Consider the following 16,971-nt stretch of genomic DNA (forward strand, 5'->3'; position numbering starts at 1 on the left):
GACAAAACTGATGTTACCTGTCATGTCCGACCGACTATCACAAATCCTTCTGTCATTAAGCAGAGGGGAGTGCAGACGGCTGGTTGGCTAATGATGGGCCACTTTCTATGGGCGAAGCACATGGATAAGGTGGGCATTTCAGACAGTGCCGTCTACCCAGCATATGGAGAGGAAGATGAGATGGCGTACTACTTTCTGTGCGTCTGCCGGCCTTTGCTCGAATCAGGCCTAAGGTCTTTGGCATTGATATGTTAAGAAGTGACCACCGTGGCTCCTTAGCACCACAAGATCTACTCAGACTTCTTCGGAGGACGGGTAGATTTAAAGAAAATAAAGAAAATTAAAAAGGGAACCCGAGTGCAGTACAATGGACTTAATGTTGTCTCAGTGCTGTACTTGAGTGCTGTATCGACAAAAAAAAAAAAGAAAAAAAAGTTTTCCAATCAAGGTAAAATTTAAGCTGGAAAATTGTGGAAAAGTAGCTTTACATAGACTACCGGAAAATACTAAATAAGTAGGAAATTCATGTTGCTTGAGGATGTAAGTAAAACCTTTATTAAACAAAAAGTTATTTCTGCTCTGCCATGCTGAAAGGAATAATACACCACGGGCGCGGCACTGGGTAGCTTTTAGTGTAATATAATATTTAATGCGTGAAAAATCTTCCAGAGAATTGTGCAGCTTTTAAAAATCAAATCGCACTTCAACTTTTTGTTGCACACTTTAATCTAAAAATACCATTACCTTCTTTCCCCTCCTTGCGTGTGCGCGCACAAATGTGAAAATATTAATTCTCAGTTAAAAAAAATAACCCCAATTCTAAAACAAACACTTCCTTTTGCTGACCTCTGTAATGCTTAAGACTTTGGCAGAAGCTATTTCAGCACTTCATTCTTCTTCTTCTCTTGCGGTCACACACTTTTCATTCTCCCCAATGCACACAAATGAATAGTGAGCGCTTAATAAATTTGGTGGTTTTTATATGGATGTATTGTTTGAAGAACCCTCCAACAGTTCGACCTAATGCGTGAAATGACGTCAAAATCAAAGCAAAACAAGAAAGTTGCTCATAGCAGTCAATGACGATGAAAGACCACACTCCAAAGAGGGAGCGAGTGAATCAGGGAGTGGACAACGATAAGGTTAAAATGAAGATTTTCGACACAGTGGTGAATCAATGCTTATCTGATTATTCATTTGCCCTTTTCATGCTATGAGACCATAATGAATTTCGATTGGTATATATGTAAGTATCTTATAAGCACAAATGTACGAGTATATTTGTGTGCAGACATGAAATTCAATTTCATTGCTTAAATGGAATTTTCGTGAAGTAATATTTTTTAAGGAAAATCATATTTCATTATACATACATATAGGTATTTGACGTATGTGGCCGAACCCCTTGTCTCAGTCTCAGCTATTAAGGCCTTCGCCTCATTTGAAATGGTGTTTTCTGGGTATTTCCTTAAAAGCGTGTAAAGCGGAAACCAAAAAGGATTTTTTTATTTTGGTTTGAGTATTTTATTTTTGGATCCATTGTTAAAAAATAAAAATTTTTTTTAGGCCATATGAGGTTCGTTCAAAAAGTTGTCTGCCTTCAAAATATGGCCATTTCAAATGAGGCGAGGGTCTTAATGGAAAAACCTAAAAGAGATGGCAGAGGAGGCGTTTTTCTCCAAAATTAAATTTTTAAATTTAATTTAAATTTCGTCCCCAACAATTTTTTTTGAATACTATTTATAAAATCATAAAAAGGTACAGTAAGTACCAAAATTTTTAGCATGGAACAAATCTCAAAAAAGTTGTAGAAGTCATAACATGAAGCTTTCAGCGATTACTGAACACAATCTCAGCTATTAATGAAAACAAAAAAACCAAAAAATTTGAGACGAGGCGTTCTTCCCAAAATGACAACAAAACAAAAACAAAAAAAATTGTTTGGCAAAAAACTTTATTTTATTTATAAATAATAAAAAAGTGAAGCGAAAATATGACGAATAAAAAAATTTAATAAAATTATATAAAAAAAATTAATAATATAAAAAAATATAAAAATTATAGAAATTTAAATAAAAACGAAGATATTTGAATAAAAGAATTCAATTCCAAAATTTTTAACATTGAATAAATTTCTAAATTATAAACTTTTTTCAAAATAGTGTCAGTCTACATCTTCGTATACTCCTATGTATCTAAAAATAAACCAATTTTCAGAAAAATTTACGAAAATGTTAAAGATACTTGGATCACTTAAAACCAAGGCGAATCTATCAAAGGTGGTATAGGTAAATCAGCTGATTTGCTGTTTTTCTTTCGCCGTGTCAATGTGACTGTCAGCCCAAAATGAATAAGGCGAATTAATTATTTTTTTTTCTACTTTGAAAATGCTTTGCTTTGACAATCAAACGTACAAAACATTGTTGTTGGTCTAGTGCCACCACCTTTAATAAATGCGCCTTGCTTAATACGGAACCGCTCAGTTGAAATAAAAAAAACGGAAATAGTCAATCGGTGCTTTAAAATAAAAAGTATACTCGTAGTTTATCAGCTTGGTTAGTAAATTTAATTTGAACGACTGAATAAGAAAAGAAACCTCAATGGCATTATGGGGGTTGCCTTCTATATTTTGGGCTTTTGTAACACTACCCTATTTTTAACGAAAAGTTTGGTACTTTTTTAGCATAAAATTACATATGGCGTTTGCACTCACGCGCTTTAATTGTTTTTTGTTGCAGTGAGTTGTAAAATTTACGCCCCCAAAAGATGGAATTAACTCATGAAAATTTTCGTCTGATCATTTATTACGATTTTCGACGTGGATTACCTAGGCACGAGTGCACTGATCGACTTATTTCGTCTTTTGGCGTCGAAGGCCCGCATTAAACGACAAATGTCGTAGAAGTTGTCTTAATACAGAAGAAGAGGAAACCGTCAAACACCTTTTATGTGAGTGTGAAAGCGTAGCTATGAGAAGGCTGCGCACTCTTGATACAGCATTTGTAACCGATGTAGCGGACATAGCCCATCTTAAACGCTCTGCCCTTATCCGCAAGTTCATCCGCCCTGCAGTTTCCTGCTATATTCCTGTGGCCTGGCACCCAGATAAGGTGCACTTTGTAGCACTTAGATACGACATTTAGAAGTTTAAAACATTCTTAAAATGTTTTTGACGAGTGTGTTTTAGATTCAAGCGCTTTTGTTGCCGCTTGACTGTCCGAGTATATGAAGACTTCATTTGTGGATAATACTTTCGTTTTTATTACCGTAAGTCTCTTTTTTATGGCAGTGACTTCTGCCTGAAGTACACTGCATTGGTCGGGTAGGCGAAATGATTGGCATACTCCGAGTTTATCAGAGTAAACCCCTCCACCTACTTTGTTGTCTAGTTTTCGGCCATCTGTGTAGATGTTTATGTAATTTTTCTTAACAATAAGCTCATTATCCCATTCCTCTTAGGAAGAAAATATTGTGACGAAGGATTTATTTAAATTGATATCCTTGGTTTTACAGAAATCCATTGTGCCAGGAATGCAGGGAAAGTTTTTAAAATTGAAGAGTATCCTCTTTGATTCGTTCTGTGTATAGGCCGATTTCTCTTAGTCTGAGAGTTGCTTTGGCAGCTGTTTGCTTACCGTATTGCTCTATTGGTAAAAGGTTAAGCATAATATTTAGTGCCTCTGTGGGTGTAGTCCTAAGGACCCCGCAGATGCAAAGACTGGCCATTCTTTGTACATGTACCATGGTTCTTTTAATATATAACTTATCTAAAGCCGGCCACCATACTAATATGCCGTATGTTAGGATTGGTATGACAATTGCTGTGTAAGGCCAATATACGATAGATGGGGAAAGACCCCAACTTAGTCCTATCAGCTGTTTACAAGAGTAGAGTGCCATTGTCGCTCTTTTTACTCTATCTTTCACATTTGCCTTCCAACTTAGTTTTCTCTCTAGTGTTAGCCCTAAGTAGAGGGTCTCATCACTGCATGACAGTGCCGTTTCACCTAGAGTCGGGGGAGCTATATTTGGAATTTTATGTTTCCTGGTAAATAGGATGAGTTCAGTTTTATTGAGGTTGACGCTTAGCTCATTTGCTTTTGACCAGTTTTCAACCATGTTTAGTAAATCTTGCATGACTTCTCTAAGTGTATTGGGAAATTTCCCTCTTACTACCATTGCAACATTATCCGCATATTCTACGACGTGTTGTCCTCTCTCCTCTAGGGTCTTTGACAAGAAGTTTAATGCCAGCACCCATAGGAGAGGGGACAGCACACCGCCTTGAGGTGTTCCTCTGCAAACTTTTTTCTTGATCTTTGAGGTCTCTAGGGTTGCGATCACAAATCTGCTCAAGAGCATGTTTTTAATGAACTCAACCAGAGCGCCAGAGATACCGAAATCCGTCAGTGCCTTTATTATGGTAACCGGTAGGATGTTGTTGAAGTGAGTTAAGTGCTGTTTCAGTAGATATCCCTTTACAGTACGCATGTTGTGAGATACTGAACTTATTAGAGCTGATGTTAGCCTTAATATGTTCTTCTATTATTCTTTCTAATGTTTTTAGCACCCTATAGGGTATGTATTAACAGCCTTTCAAATGTGCGTTTTTCTTTATCAAAAAATATTATACTTATCTATGCACTTAGAGCTCAAGCGATGACAGAAAGTTAGCTTTATAGCCAAAGTTTTATAATCTCATCACCATCTTTCTTTATGTTCGATATACTTCAAGTGTAAATGATTAATAGCAACGCTTAGGTTATATGTAAGTACACAGAGATGTGCACTTAGGCACATACGAGTTACGCGCATATATTCAAAAATAAAAAAAACCACCACGTGAATGTATCAGAAACTTTGCTGAATTATTCGCGCGTCATGTCCAACTCCTCAAACCAGTGTGGAAATATTCCGCCTTTCACGCCCATGCGCGTAGTGTCTGTAGTATCTTCTTGCTGCACACTTCTCAAAGGCGTTGACGATAAGTTATAAACAAACGAAATAATTATTTGGATTTTGCCATTTTTCTGTGCGCGTAGATAGCAAACTTTTGCGCGTAATCGGCAACTTGGGAAAATGTTTATTACGTGTTATCTGTATATTTATACGAGTACATGTGCCGGCAAGTATTTTCAGTGGCTGCGAAAGTGCATAATACCCACATATGTACATACACACACGCTTTCGCTGCTGTAGAAAGTTATACACACTCGGGCATATATATAGACCAACTATGTGGGTATGTTTATGGCCCCATGTGCAAATATTTGCTTTGGAAAAGGTGACGTAGCCGAAAAGGTGTGATGATCTGATACACAAACTATTCTCGAGATAAGTGACTTGATACGTATGTATGTATGTGCGTACGTAATTACAAAAGCGGCTAATTTTAGTACAAGTATTTATATTTTCGTATTGACGTGAAATTTATTTACCTAGAATGATTGATTTAAATGCCGATAGTTCTAATTTAAAGAATTAGATTAGATTTTCAACGAGAAGAAACATATAGCAGGGCTCGCAATTGAAAAAAAGGCATATTCAGCAGCAAGAAACGGTACAGACTTTGTTGGATAATAACTCATTGGCCAAGAGTGGTGAGTTGCTGTATGGCGTAAGTGACTTCGAACTCATATGTTTAAGAATTCCACTATTTGGCAGGGAACGTTATCCCCAACCCTTCAGAAGGCGCGCTATGAGCAATTTGCTCACGCAATTTTAAAATTGCCAAATTTTCAATGTTTACCGTTAGTCCTAGAATAACGGCGTTCAGTACCTCTAAGTAAATGATTTGTCTTTGCAATAAGAAGCATTCGAAGTGTGTAGTGTGCGAATAGAGATCGAAGATATTGGTTTACTTTATATGTGCGGCATTTTGCTCATTGCGCGCCTAACTACGTAAGTATTTTGATATTTTTTTGTTTTTTGCAATAAACGCGTATAATTTCTCTTTATAATTATATTATTTAGGTAAATTTTTTAACAAAATAATGGAAACTAATAGCAAACGTCGTCGTCTGGCAAATGCCACCTCACAAATTGCATCTTGGTTGGACGGAATTTTGGATAACGAGGACGACGTGGAAGAAGATTTTGAGGAAAGTGATTGTGAAAGTGAACACACTGATCTCCAAAGTGACACAGAACAATCTTCTGATACCGACGCAGGTTTTGATCAAGATGAAAAAGTCGAAATGCTGCGAGGAAGGCGGCAATTTTATTTGGGAAAAGATATGTGTACAAAATGGGCTATGGATGTACCCACTCGCAATATACGTACTCGACGCCGTAACATAGTTACACATCTTCCAGGAGTTAAGGGCACAATCTCGTCAATTCATTTCGACAAGAGGAAGACCAGTACCTCATAACCTATTTGGTTTTGGTGAAAACAAAACTATTGTCTCGCATATTCCAAAAAAGAAAGATAAGAAAATTGTACTTTTGTTACCTTCTTTTCATACCGACGACGGACCCGTTTCATGGTGACAAAATCAAACCCGAAATTATAACATTTTATAACCACACAAAGATGGACTGTGGACCAGATGAAGGAAACTTATTCGGTATCCAGAACTACTCGCAGGTGGCCCATGCGACTATTTTTTACAATTATTAATATTGCTGGTATAAACGCCCAGATTATTTATAAATGCAATACCCAAATCATGAGACAGAGAAGGTTATTTTTGAAAGAAATTGCTTTGGAGCTTATAAAGCCAAATATTGTACGTCGTCAGACTATCAAACACTTCCAAGCTCATTAAAAGAAATTATATCTCATATAGTGCCAAACAATGAACATTTAGAAGCCTCTGAAAATAATGGATTTTGCGCATTGTGTCCCAGGCGAAAAAATAGACGCATCAAAAAAGGATGTTTTTTGTGCAACAAATTACTCTGCACCGAGCACGCAAGAACTATATGTGCAACTTGTTTCGATTGCTCCTTTAACAAAGATCTGGCTCAATATTGAATTTTTATTAATATGTATTGCTACTAATTAAAATTTTTTTTTTGTTGCTAGTGAAAAAAATGTATTGAATTTTCGTTTTATCTTTTGTATGTTATCAAAAATATTTTCTTAGAGTTTAAAACTCAAAAATGCATATATCTTAATAAAAATAAACCATTAACCTATAAAAAAAAACTCTTTATGTTACTAATCTACCTAACCTAGGAGCATAATATGTTTATGTGAAAGTGGTGTGAGCAAAATGCTCACGTGCGCCAATTCGTGTAACTTATTAAGGCGCGCCTTCTCGAGGGTTAAGCAGGTTTTTTCTAAATGCAATACAAGCAAGTTCTTAAATAAAGGGTATTTCAAAAGACGCGCCTAGATGTTATTTGAAAATAGAATATCCAAAAAGTTAGATACTCTCAAGTTTCACTATTTCTTATTCATAATACGGCGCTTACCAATTGGTTAAGTTTCAAGGGCCGGTGCTGATCTTGAATAAAATAAAATTTTTTGAGGAAATTATTGACATTTCTCTTTATTATGATAATATTGGCATGGTTCAATTACGTATGGAACAAAATATCCGCCAAATGGTCGCCGCGGCCTCGGCGGCACACCTCCATCCGATGGTCCAAATTTTCGAAGACGCTGAGGCATAATTGAGGTTCTATGTCGTTAATGTGCCGAATTATCTCATCCTTTAGCTCTTGAATTGTTGCTGGCTTAACGACGTACACCTTTTCTTTCAAATAACCCCAAAGAAAGATGTCCAACGGTGGCAAATCACATGATCTTGGCGGCCAATTGACATCGCCGCGACGTAAGATTATTCGGCCAACAAATTTTTCGCGCAAAAGAGCCGTTGTTTCGTTAGCTGTGTGACAAGTGGCACCGACCTGTTGAAACCACATATCGTCCACAGCCATATCTTCCAATTCGGGTCATAAAAAGTTCGTTATCATCTCACTATAGCGAACACTATTCACAGTAACTGCCTGACCGGCCTCATTTTGGAAAAAATACGGCCCAATGACGCCGCCGGCCCATAAACCGCACCAAACAGCCACTCTTTGAGGGTGCGTTGGTTTTTCGGCAATCACTCTTGGATTATCATTCGCCCAAATGTGGCAATTCTGCTTATTGACGAATCCACTGAGGTGAAAATGTGCCTCATCACTGAAGATGATTTTCTTCGAAAATTGGTCATTCACTATTGCCATTTCCTGCCACCATTCTGACCATTGACGACGCTTGAAATGGTCAAGAGGCTTTAGTTCTTGAGTCAATTGCACCTTGTAAGCGTGTAAATGCAAGTCTTTGTGCATAATGTTCATCAACGATGAGCGTGAGAGGTGCAATTGTTGGGCACGACGACGAGTTGAGGTGAACGGCTCTTCAACCACACTATCGCGAACAGCAGCAATATTTTCTGCAGTACGAGCTGTACGAGCATGCACTGGTGTTTTCACATCTCCTACAGACCCGGTTTGCTCAAACTTTTGGACAATTTTTCCGATTGTACGCACATTTGAACGATTAAATTGACAGAAAAAATCACGAAGTGCGCGAAATGCATTTTGATTTGAACGCCCGTTTTCATAATAAGCCTGAATAACTTTAACGCGTTGCTCGATTGTGTATCTTTCCATGATTCAATATAAAGACTCAAGAGACTATAAATTTCAAGTTTGATGATAGATAAATAATTATAAATATAAAAATATAAATTTCCTAACATAATTTGTATTAGCTTCATAAATAAAGATATGAGGAAGTAATTAATGAAAATCAAAGTCACAAATTCTAAGCATCATTGTTTACTTAATTCTAATTTCTGAGAAGGGAGGTTTTGCCAACGTCCCGTAGATATGCGCTTGACGTGACTCATACGCCCTGCACGCCAAATAGCAAACGGGTTTGCTACATACTACACACACACACATTTTAAAGTTCATGATTGTGTCGGAATTGATTATAATAAATAATTACCTCGAAATAATTGCCCTGGAAATGATTCAGTTAGGAATTAGACCGAAATAATATTTCGAGTATTGTAGCGATAATTGCTAAGCAGGCTGTAGACGTAACGAATAGCTGATAACTGAAAGTTGACGCAGTTGATGCGTCAATTAATAAATACAAATGCATTTAAGAAAATATATATAACTTATCGTAAACTTGTGTGTCTAGAAATATGTGCGAATGTAACTCGGAAATACTTCAAAACGTAAACAGCTCTTATCGCTTTCGTATTCACACCAATACGCAGTGGCAGCGTTATGCATGTGTGTATGTATGTATTGTACGTACTGCGGATATCAATCCCGGCATACTTATCTTTTTTAAGTCATAAAAACTGACGGGATTATTTGCTAACAATTACGGGATTTTCGGTATTTAAAATTTCTTCTGAAGCACATGAAATGGGGAGACTGAAAAATCTCTTAAAGTGAATGTATAGACCAGATCCATGTCAAGATGATCTCCACATTAAAGCCTTTCGGGCATCTTCTGACAACGCGCTTGAAGAAAAGCCACAGATGCAAGCAACTTCTTCGGTGGCACGCGGTGAAGGACCATGAAAATATTCTTCCACAGATGAAAAAATTCTCACTGTTAAAGAATTTTTTAAATAAGAAAAATGAGAAAATCTATGCTAAAACTTATAAAGACCCAAAAAATGTTGTTCCATGGGTACAGCGTGGCCACCATCCAGCCTCCGTAATGGTTTGGAGGGGAGTGTCTTGTAAAGGCGTTACCTCACTTCATTTCTGCGGAAAAAAGGTTAAGACCAGGACAAAATCGTACTAGTGGATGCCTTAGAAGGTATGGCGAAGCAGTTGAGCAGTGCTCTCTGCTCTCGCTGAATCTTCCAGTAAGATGCCGCTGTAGCCCATAAAGCAAAAACCATCTAGCAGTGGCTGAAAAACAATATTCCTGAATTCATAGCGGCAGAAGATTGACCGTCTGAGATCTTCCTTAGGCTTGTAACTTATGAATGCACACCACATTTTTTGCCATACAGGTTTAAAAAATATGAAATTAAATCCGCAAAGAATTCAGTCTCCAAGTGATACCCGCAGAAATGGGGAAAATCCAGCCGCTACGGCAGCGTGCACGTGGAATTTGGTGGTGCAGAATTTGGGAATAGTTCCACAATTGAAACCTTAACTATTGGCTCTTGTTTTGCAAGTAAGGAAATAATTTACTCTCCAAATAAAAAATCATATTTAAAATCAAAAGCTGGGGTCCCACAAGGCAGTATATTAGGTCCAATCCTGTACTTAACTTTTACACACGATCTGCCAACCACAAAAGGTGTACTAACTGGCACTTTTGCCGATGACACCGCTATTATGGGGACAGCAGTGGATCCCGTAGAAGCCTCTTATATGCTCCAAATAAGCATAAATAAAATCTGCAAATGGCTCCGGAGCTGGCGGTTGAAAGTAAACGAACACAAATCTCAACACGTAACCTTTACCACAAAAAGAACCACCTGCCCACAAATCAACTTAAACCGTATTCCAATTCCGCAATGTGATAGTGCTAAATATCTAGGCATTCATTTGGATAAAAGGCTTACGTGGAAAACGCATATCTTTACAAAAAGGAAAGCTCTAGGTTTAATATTTCGTAATATGTACTGGCTGCTAAACCGCAAATCCACCCTCTCAATGGACAACAAACTTATCCTCTACAAATCCGTGATAAAACCAGTCTGGACTTACGGAATCCAACTGTGGGGTACTGCGTCAAATTCAAACTTGGAAATCCTGCAGCGTTTCCAGTCCAAGACTCTACGCACCCTAGTCAACGCTCCGTGGTACGTTACAAATGCCCAAATTCATCGGGACTTAGACATCCCTTCAATAAAAGAGGAAATACGAAATGTAACCAGTAAATACCGAAATCGACTTCAATCGCACCCAAATGAACTGGCCTCTACCCTCATGTCACCATCATGTGTCTTTTTAAGGTTGAAAAGAAAAACACCAATTCAGCTCGTCCAAGAGCCATCTATAAAATATTGAATTTATTTATTAGAAAGGATATTTCACTGGAAATATTCCTTTAATACTAAAATCAAAGCCACTCTTAAATGTAACCAAATATTTGTAAAATGTCTTCTAAGAATTGTAAGTATAGACAGAATACAAAATAAAGTTTAAAAAAAAAAAAAAAAAAAAAAATATTTAAAACCCTTTGATTTACTATTTCTTACAAGATAGAAGGGCTTTCCAAACAATATGCATCCCGTAAAGTTCTAGCAAAGTGATGCATATCTAAGTCCCTTGACTAATCACGGGATGATAAAAACTAGCATCCCTAGTACATACAAGCTTACAAAGAAGTAAGTTGACACGCTCTACAGCTGAGTAGAAAACAATGAGTAGAGTAAAGTGCATTGGTTCAGACGCATATTTATATTATGCAGTTTATGAGTTTATGCGAATGTAGTAAATCGGTAGGCACGACGCTCTACTTAATTTTATTACACGAGCATGCACATACACACGTACGCATGTATTGTACATGGTTTTGATTTAGCTGATAATGGAAGCAATTTGGCGTACACACAGAATGGCATTAGTCGTTGATAAAATAAATCTAAGCTAAAGGATGAAAAATGAAATAGGCTGAAATTGCTCCAATTTCAAAAAGAATTCAATTCAATTCTAGAATATTACTTTAAACTAAGTGTTAGGGTACAATATTAAGTTTTGCTCAATTAAACTAGGTTAAAATATTAACTATTTCATCGGCACTTTTCTTCTAAAGGATTTTCCAATAAGAGGTGTTATTCCCGTAAAAGATCATTGGTTTCGTTGCTTGAGTGACACGTAGCGCCGCCTTGTTGAAACTAAGCGTTGTCCAGATCAATACCATCCAATTCCGGCCATAAAAAATCCTTAATCATCCCTCGTCAGCGCAACCCATTCACCTCGTAACTGTTGCTCCAGGTTCATTTTCGAAAAAAAGTGAAGTCCAATGGCTCTGCGGCCGCCGTAGCCGAATGGGTTGTGCGTGACTACCATTCGCAGTTCACAGAGAGAACGTGGGTTCGAATCTCGGTGAAACACCAAAATTAAGAAAAACACTTTTCTAATAGCTGTCGCTCCTCGGCAGGCAATGGCAAACCTTTGAGTGTATTTCTGCCATGAAAAAGCTCCTCATAAAAATATCTGCCGTTCGGAGTCGGCTCGAAACTGTAGGTCCCTCCATTTGTGGAAAAACATCAAGACGCACGCCACAGACAGGAGGAGGAGCTCGGCCAAACACCCAAAAAAGGGTGTACGCGCCAATTATACATATATAAATGGCTCCGCCGGACCATGAACCGCACCAAACAGTCACACGTAGAGAATAAAGAGGCTTTTCAACAATAACTCTTGGATTTTCTGAGCCCCAGGTTCGACAATTTGGCTTGTTGACGAAGCCAACGCGGTGGAAATGGGCCTCATCACTCAAGATGATTTTTCGATGGAATTCCAGATCATTTTTATGCATTTCAATGACCCAATCAGCAAAGACATGACGTTGTTGATGATCGGCCGGCTTGAGTTCTTGTGTTTACTGGACTTTATAAGCTTTAAGACACAAATGCAATAAGATTTATGCAAAATACCAAAGAACAACGAAAAATGGATGAACCTGGGTTTTCTTCAACACTTTCGGCTAAAACAGCAATATTTTCGGCTGTTTTTGAGCGACGTGCATGGGTTTTATTCTTCACATCACCAACTTGTCCCAACAGCTCGAATTTTTTCACCAATTTCTGCATTCCGGCACGACAAGGTGATTCACGGTGACCCAAAAATGTTCGAGTTTTACGAACCGTTTCTGCCAAATTTTCACCAGTGAATTTATAGTGAATTTTAATAATTTCATTGCGTTGTTTAAGCGTGTGTGGTTCCATTTTTATTAATGGCGTAGTTTCTACTTGTCAAATATCAAAAAAGTACAGCTTCAAGTGACATCTACCGAAATAGCGGGCTATGCAAAATAACACCTGTTATTGGAAACCCCTTTATTTCATTCTGTAAGTATATCTGTATGTACATATATATATACTTAGATAGTGGAGTTTTTGAACCCCCTAAGCTGGCTACCTTCGGGTTATTTTAATCAAGTTCCTAATTGTTATCTTCAATACAGTATTATTAGGTTGTGTTCCTGGATATGAGGAAAACTAAATGACTGATCTTTTCGTCCCCTTAGTATAACAATAGCCTATGTGCTCATAGGCTATTATTTTTTTATTGAATTTTTGGATTCTCCATCGTCGATTTTATATGTGGTCAAAATTTTGTCAAATTCTAGTTCCACAAAGTGGGTCAAAACGTCAGTCAAAAAATAATAAATATTTACAGACATAACGAGATTTGAGTGAGAGCTACTTTCGACAAAAAGTTTGAAATTCATTTTCTCAAAACATCAAAAAATTTATAGGCTATTTTAATACTAAGGGGACGTTTTAACTGAAAAGGTCCTGAGACTTTCTCGGCATCCGTGTCGCCAGCGACATACCTTTTTTTTTGGAAGACCATTTTTTGAAGGCTGACAACTTTCTGAACGAACCTCGTTTGTTTTGGATTTTGACAATTTTTATTTTTTAACCATGAATCAGTAAATAAAATACTTGAAACAAGAAATAAAAAGTGAAGACTGGCAACTTTCTGAACGAACCTCGTGTGGTCAAAATCCAATTTTTATTTTTTAACAATGAATCAGAAAATAAAATACTTGAAACAAGAAACAAAAAGTGAAAACTGACAACTTTCTGAACGAACCTCGTATGGTCGAAACCCAATTTTTTGTTTTCTAACAATGAATCAGAAAATAAAATACTTGAAACGAAAGTAAAAAATCTTTTTCCGTTTCCATTTTACACGCTTTAAAGAAACACACAAAAAACACCATTTAAAATGAGGCGGGGGCGCTAAGACCTTTAAGTGGTTACTTTACAGGCCACTGCAGCCTGAGATAACACTTAAATAAAATTGGTGGCACTGAGGCTAACATCAGCCGGTTTTTCTGGGCACTGAAAATTCAGAGCACATTCTTCGTGAGTGTCCTGCACTAGACAGAAAAAGGTTACCTTGCTGGTATTGCCGTGCATTCATATAAATTGGGAAACAATAAAACGCAAAATGTGCCAAAATTTTTAAAAACTAAAAAAAAAAAAATATATATAATAACAGGCTTTGCACAATAGATCTCTTTTGGTCGCAATGCGCAGTAGCCTAAGTGAAACAAAATTATGAAATCTTCTTATTTGACCCAATAATGAAAATGAAATAAATTCAATCGCTACATTGAGCGCCAAATGACCTAAAATCGATTTATGATAAAATGAATTGAATGCAATTTACGATGTCAAGTACGCCCAACTCCCATTACCTCCACTCAGCAAGCACATCTGGCACTTAGGGAACTATATTTGTTCATATGCACATTTGCTTCAAGTCAAATGGATTTTCAATATACTCGAAACGCAACAGACTCGGCTGAGCAATTTGAGAAATTATGCCAAGTTGAATTCAAAGCATACCATTTATTATTAATATTTGTTTCTGTTCTTGCCTTTCCTTTTTCTAATTGTGATCTTTTCACTTTTATATGGCGGCAGGCAGCCACTGTCACATGCATTGAGGCAGTAAAATAAATAAAAACGAAAAAGTTCACAAACACATACAGGCATAAGCAACTGTGACATAAAAAATTTAATCGAATAAATGGTAAGAGTAAAATTTCAAAATGAAATTGAGCAGAGAAGATAAAATGTTAAGCAAAGGCTGGCGTCAAGTGCAATGTGCAGAGCAGCGGCAATAAACGCAGCTGTAATGAGAGCAACAACATGAGTGCCGCCAAGTGTTTTTGATCAACGAAAACGACACATTTGCGCGTCAACACAGTTGATGACATTCAACACACGCATCTACACACACACAGACACTTTTTTCACATGTGCGCGGTGCTGAAGTGTTTGTGAGCTGCTTTTATCGATGCGTTTGCTTGATTTTTATTAAGTTGATATCACTTTTTTTCGAGGTTGTAAAAGACTTCGTTTATTTAGGAACCAGCATAAACACCGATAACAATGCCAGCCTCGAAATCCAACGTAGAGTCTCTCTTGCCAACAAGTGCTACTTTGGACTAAGTAGGCAATTGTGTAATAAAGTCCTCTCTCGACGAACAAAACTTAGAGTGGCTCTCATCATGCCCGTCCTAACGTATGGCGCAGAAGCTTGGACGATGACAACATCCGATGAAGCGACGCTTGGAGTGTTTGAGAGAAAGATTCTGCGTAAGATTTTTGGACCTTTGCACGTTGGCTACGGCGAATATTGCAGGTGATGGATTGATGAGCTGTATGCGCCTTACGACGACATAGACATGGCGCAGCGAATAAAGATCCAGCGGCTACGTTGGCTGGATCATGCCGTCCGAATGCAAACGCTCCGGCTTTGAAAGAATTCGATGCTATACCAGCTGGTGGTAGCAGAGGAAGAGAAAGGCCTTCTCTGCGTTGGAAAGATCAGGTGGAGAAGGACTTGGCTTCACTTGGTGTGTCCAATTGGCGTCGATTAACAAGAGAAAGAAACGACTGTAGCTGTGTCTAGTGGTCATTGGACGATCGACAAACATGCAAAAAGCAGGGTCTACCATTTAATCCCGATTGCAGAAGTTGTGTGGACTTTTCAGAGAAGGCGACTGTTGAGCACTTCTACTGCAAATATCCAAGTTCGGCAGGTAGACAATTGAGGTCACTGGGAGCCTATTCCTTTGGCAGGCTGACCTAAACTCCATCAATCTTCTTCATTACATTAACAGCTCTGGCTGGCTGTAAATATCTGCCTGTTGAAGGACTCATAATGGTATCAAAACAGCGGTTTACTTCTACTTGGGCAGTGCCAGAGTGGTACTTCAACCGCTTCACCTACGTACCTACCACCATATCAAATCTCATTTGTAAAAATGATATCTACCAGCTCATCGAGCAACTTAGGTGAACCAAATTAGTAGCTGAATGGATTACTGTAGGATTAATCCTAATCGCTCTAAGCCAACCGGTCTATCATCACTCCCATTTAACGACATTACACCCCACACACGCCTACGGATTGGATACAGTATAATCACAAATGCACACAAAACCTCTGCCCATTTTGCATTGCCCAACTTAGTGTACTGCATTTATTAGCCTTTCCTCATGAACTAGAACGAGCTGTTTGACGGTCATGATCCACTGTCAGTATTAATTGATCCTTCGGATTCTATTTGAAAAATTTATAATCAGGTATTCTGATCTTCTTCGAAGTATCTAAACCAACCAATCTCCACCAGGAAGCTGAAAGCCTCCATTGCTAGCACTGCGTTTCTTTGCAGTTTATTTGAGACTTTTATTGTTATTTCAGGTTTTATAAATAAAAAAATTAAAATAAAAAATAAATATATAAATAATATAATATAAATAAAAGAATAAAAATTAAAAATAAAAAATTTAAAAAAAATATTAAAAATTAAAAATAAAAAATAAATTCAAAAAGGTAAAAAAAAAATTTTAAAACTTAAACATAAATATATAAATACAAAAAAAAAATATAAATCAAATAATAAAAATAAAAAATTAAAAAAAATATTATAAATTTAAAATTTATAATTTAAAAATAAAATTTAAAATAAAAAATAAATTTAAAAAGTAAAAAAAAAAAAATTTAAACTTAAAAAAGTAATAAATTAAAGAATAAAACTAAAAAATTTTAAAAAATATTAAAAATTAAAAATAAAAAATAAATTTAAAAAAGTAAAAACAAAAATATTAAAAATTAAAAATAAAAAATGAATTTAAAAAAGTAAAAAAAAATATATTAAAACTTAAAAATAAATATATAAATAAAAAAACTTATAAATAAAAGAATAAAAATAAAAAATTAAAAATTAAAAAAAATATTGTATTAAAAATTAAAAATAAAAAATAAATTTAAAAAAGTAAAAACAAT

This window comes from Anastrepha ludens, chromosome 4 (genome assembly GCF_028408465.1).
Source record: "Anastrepha ludens isolate Willacy chromosome 4, idAnaLude1.1, whole genome shotgun sequence".
NCBI lineage: Eukaryota > Metazoa > Arthropoda > Insecta > Diptera > Tephritidae > Anastrepha > Anastrepha ludens.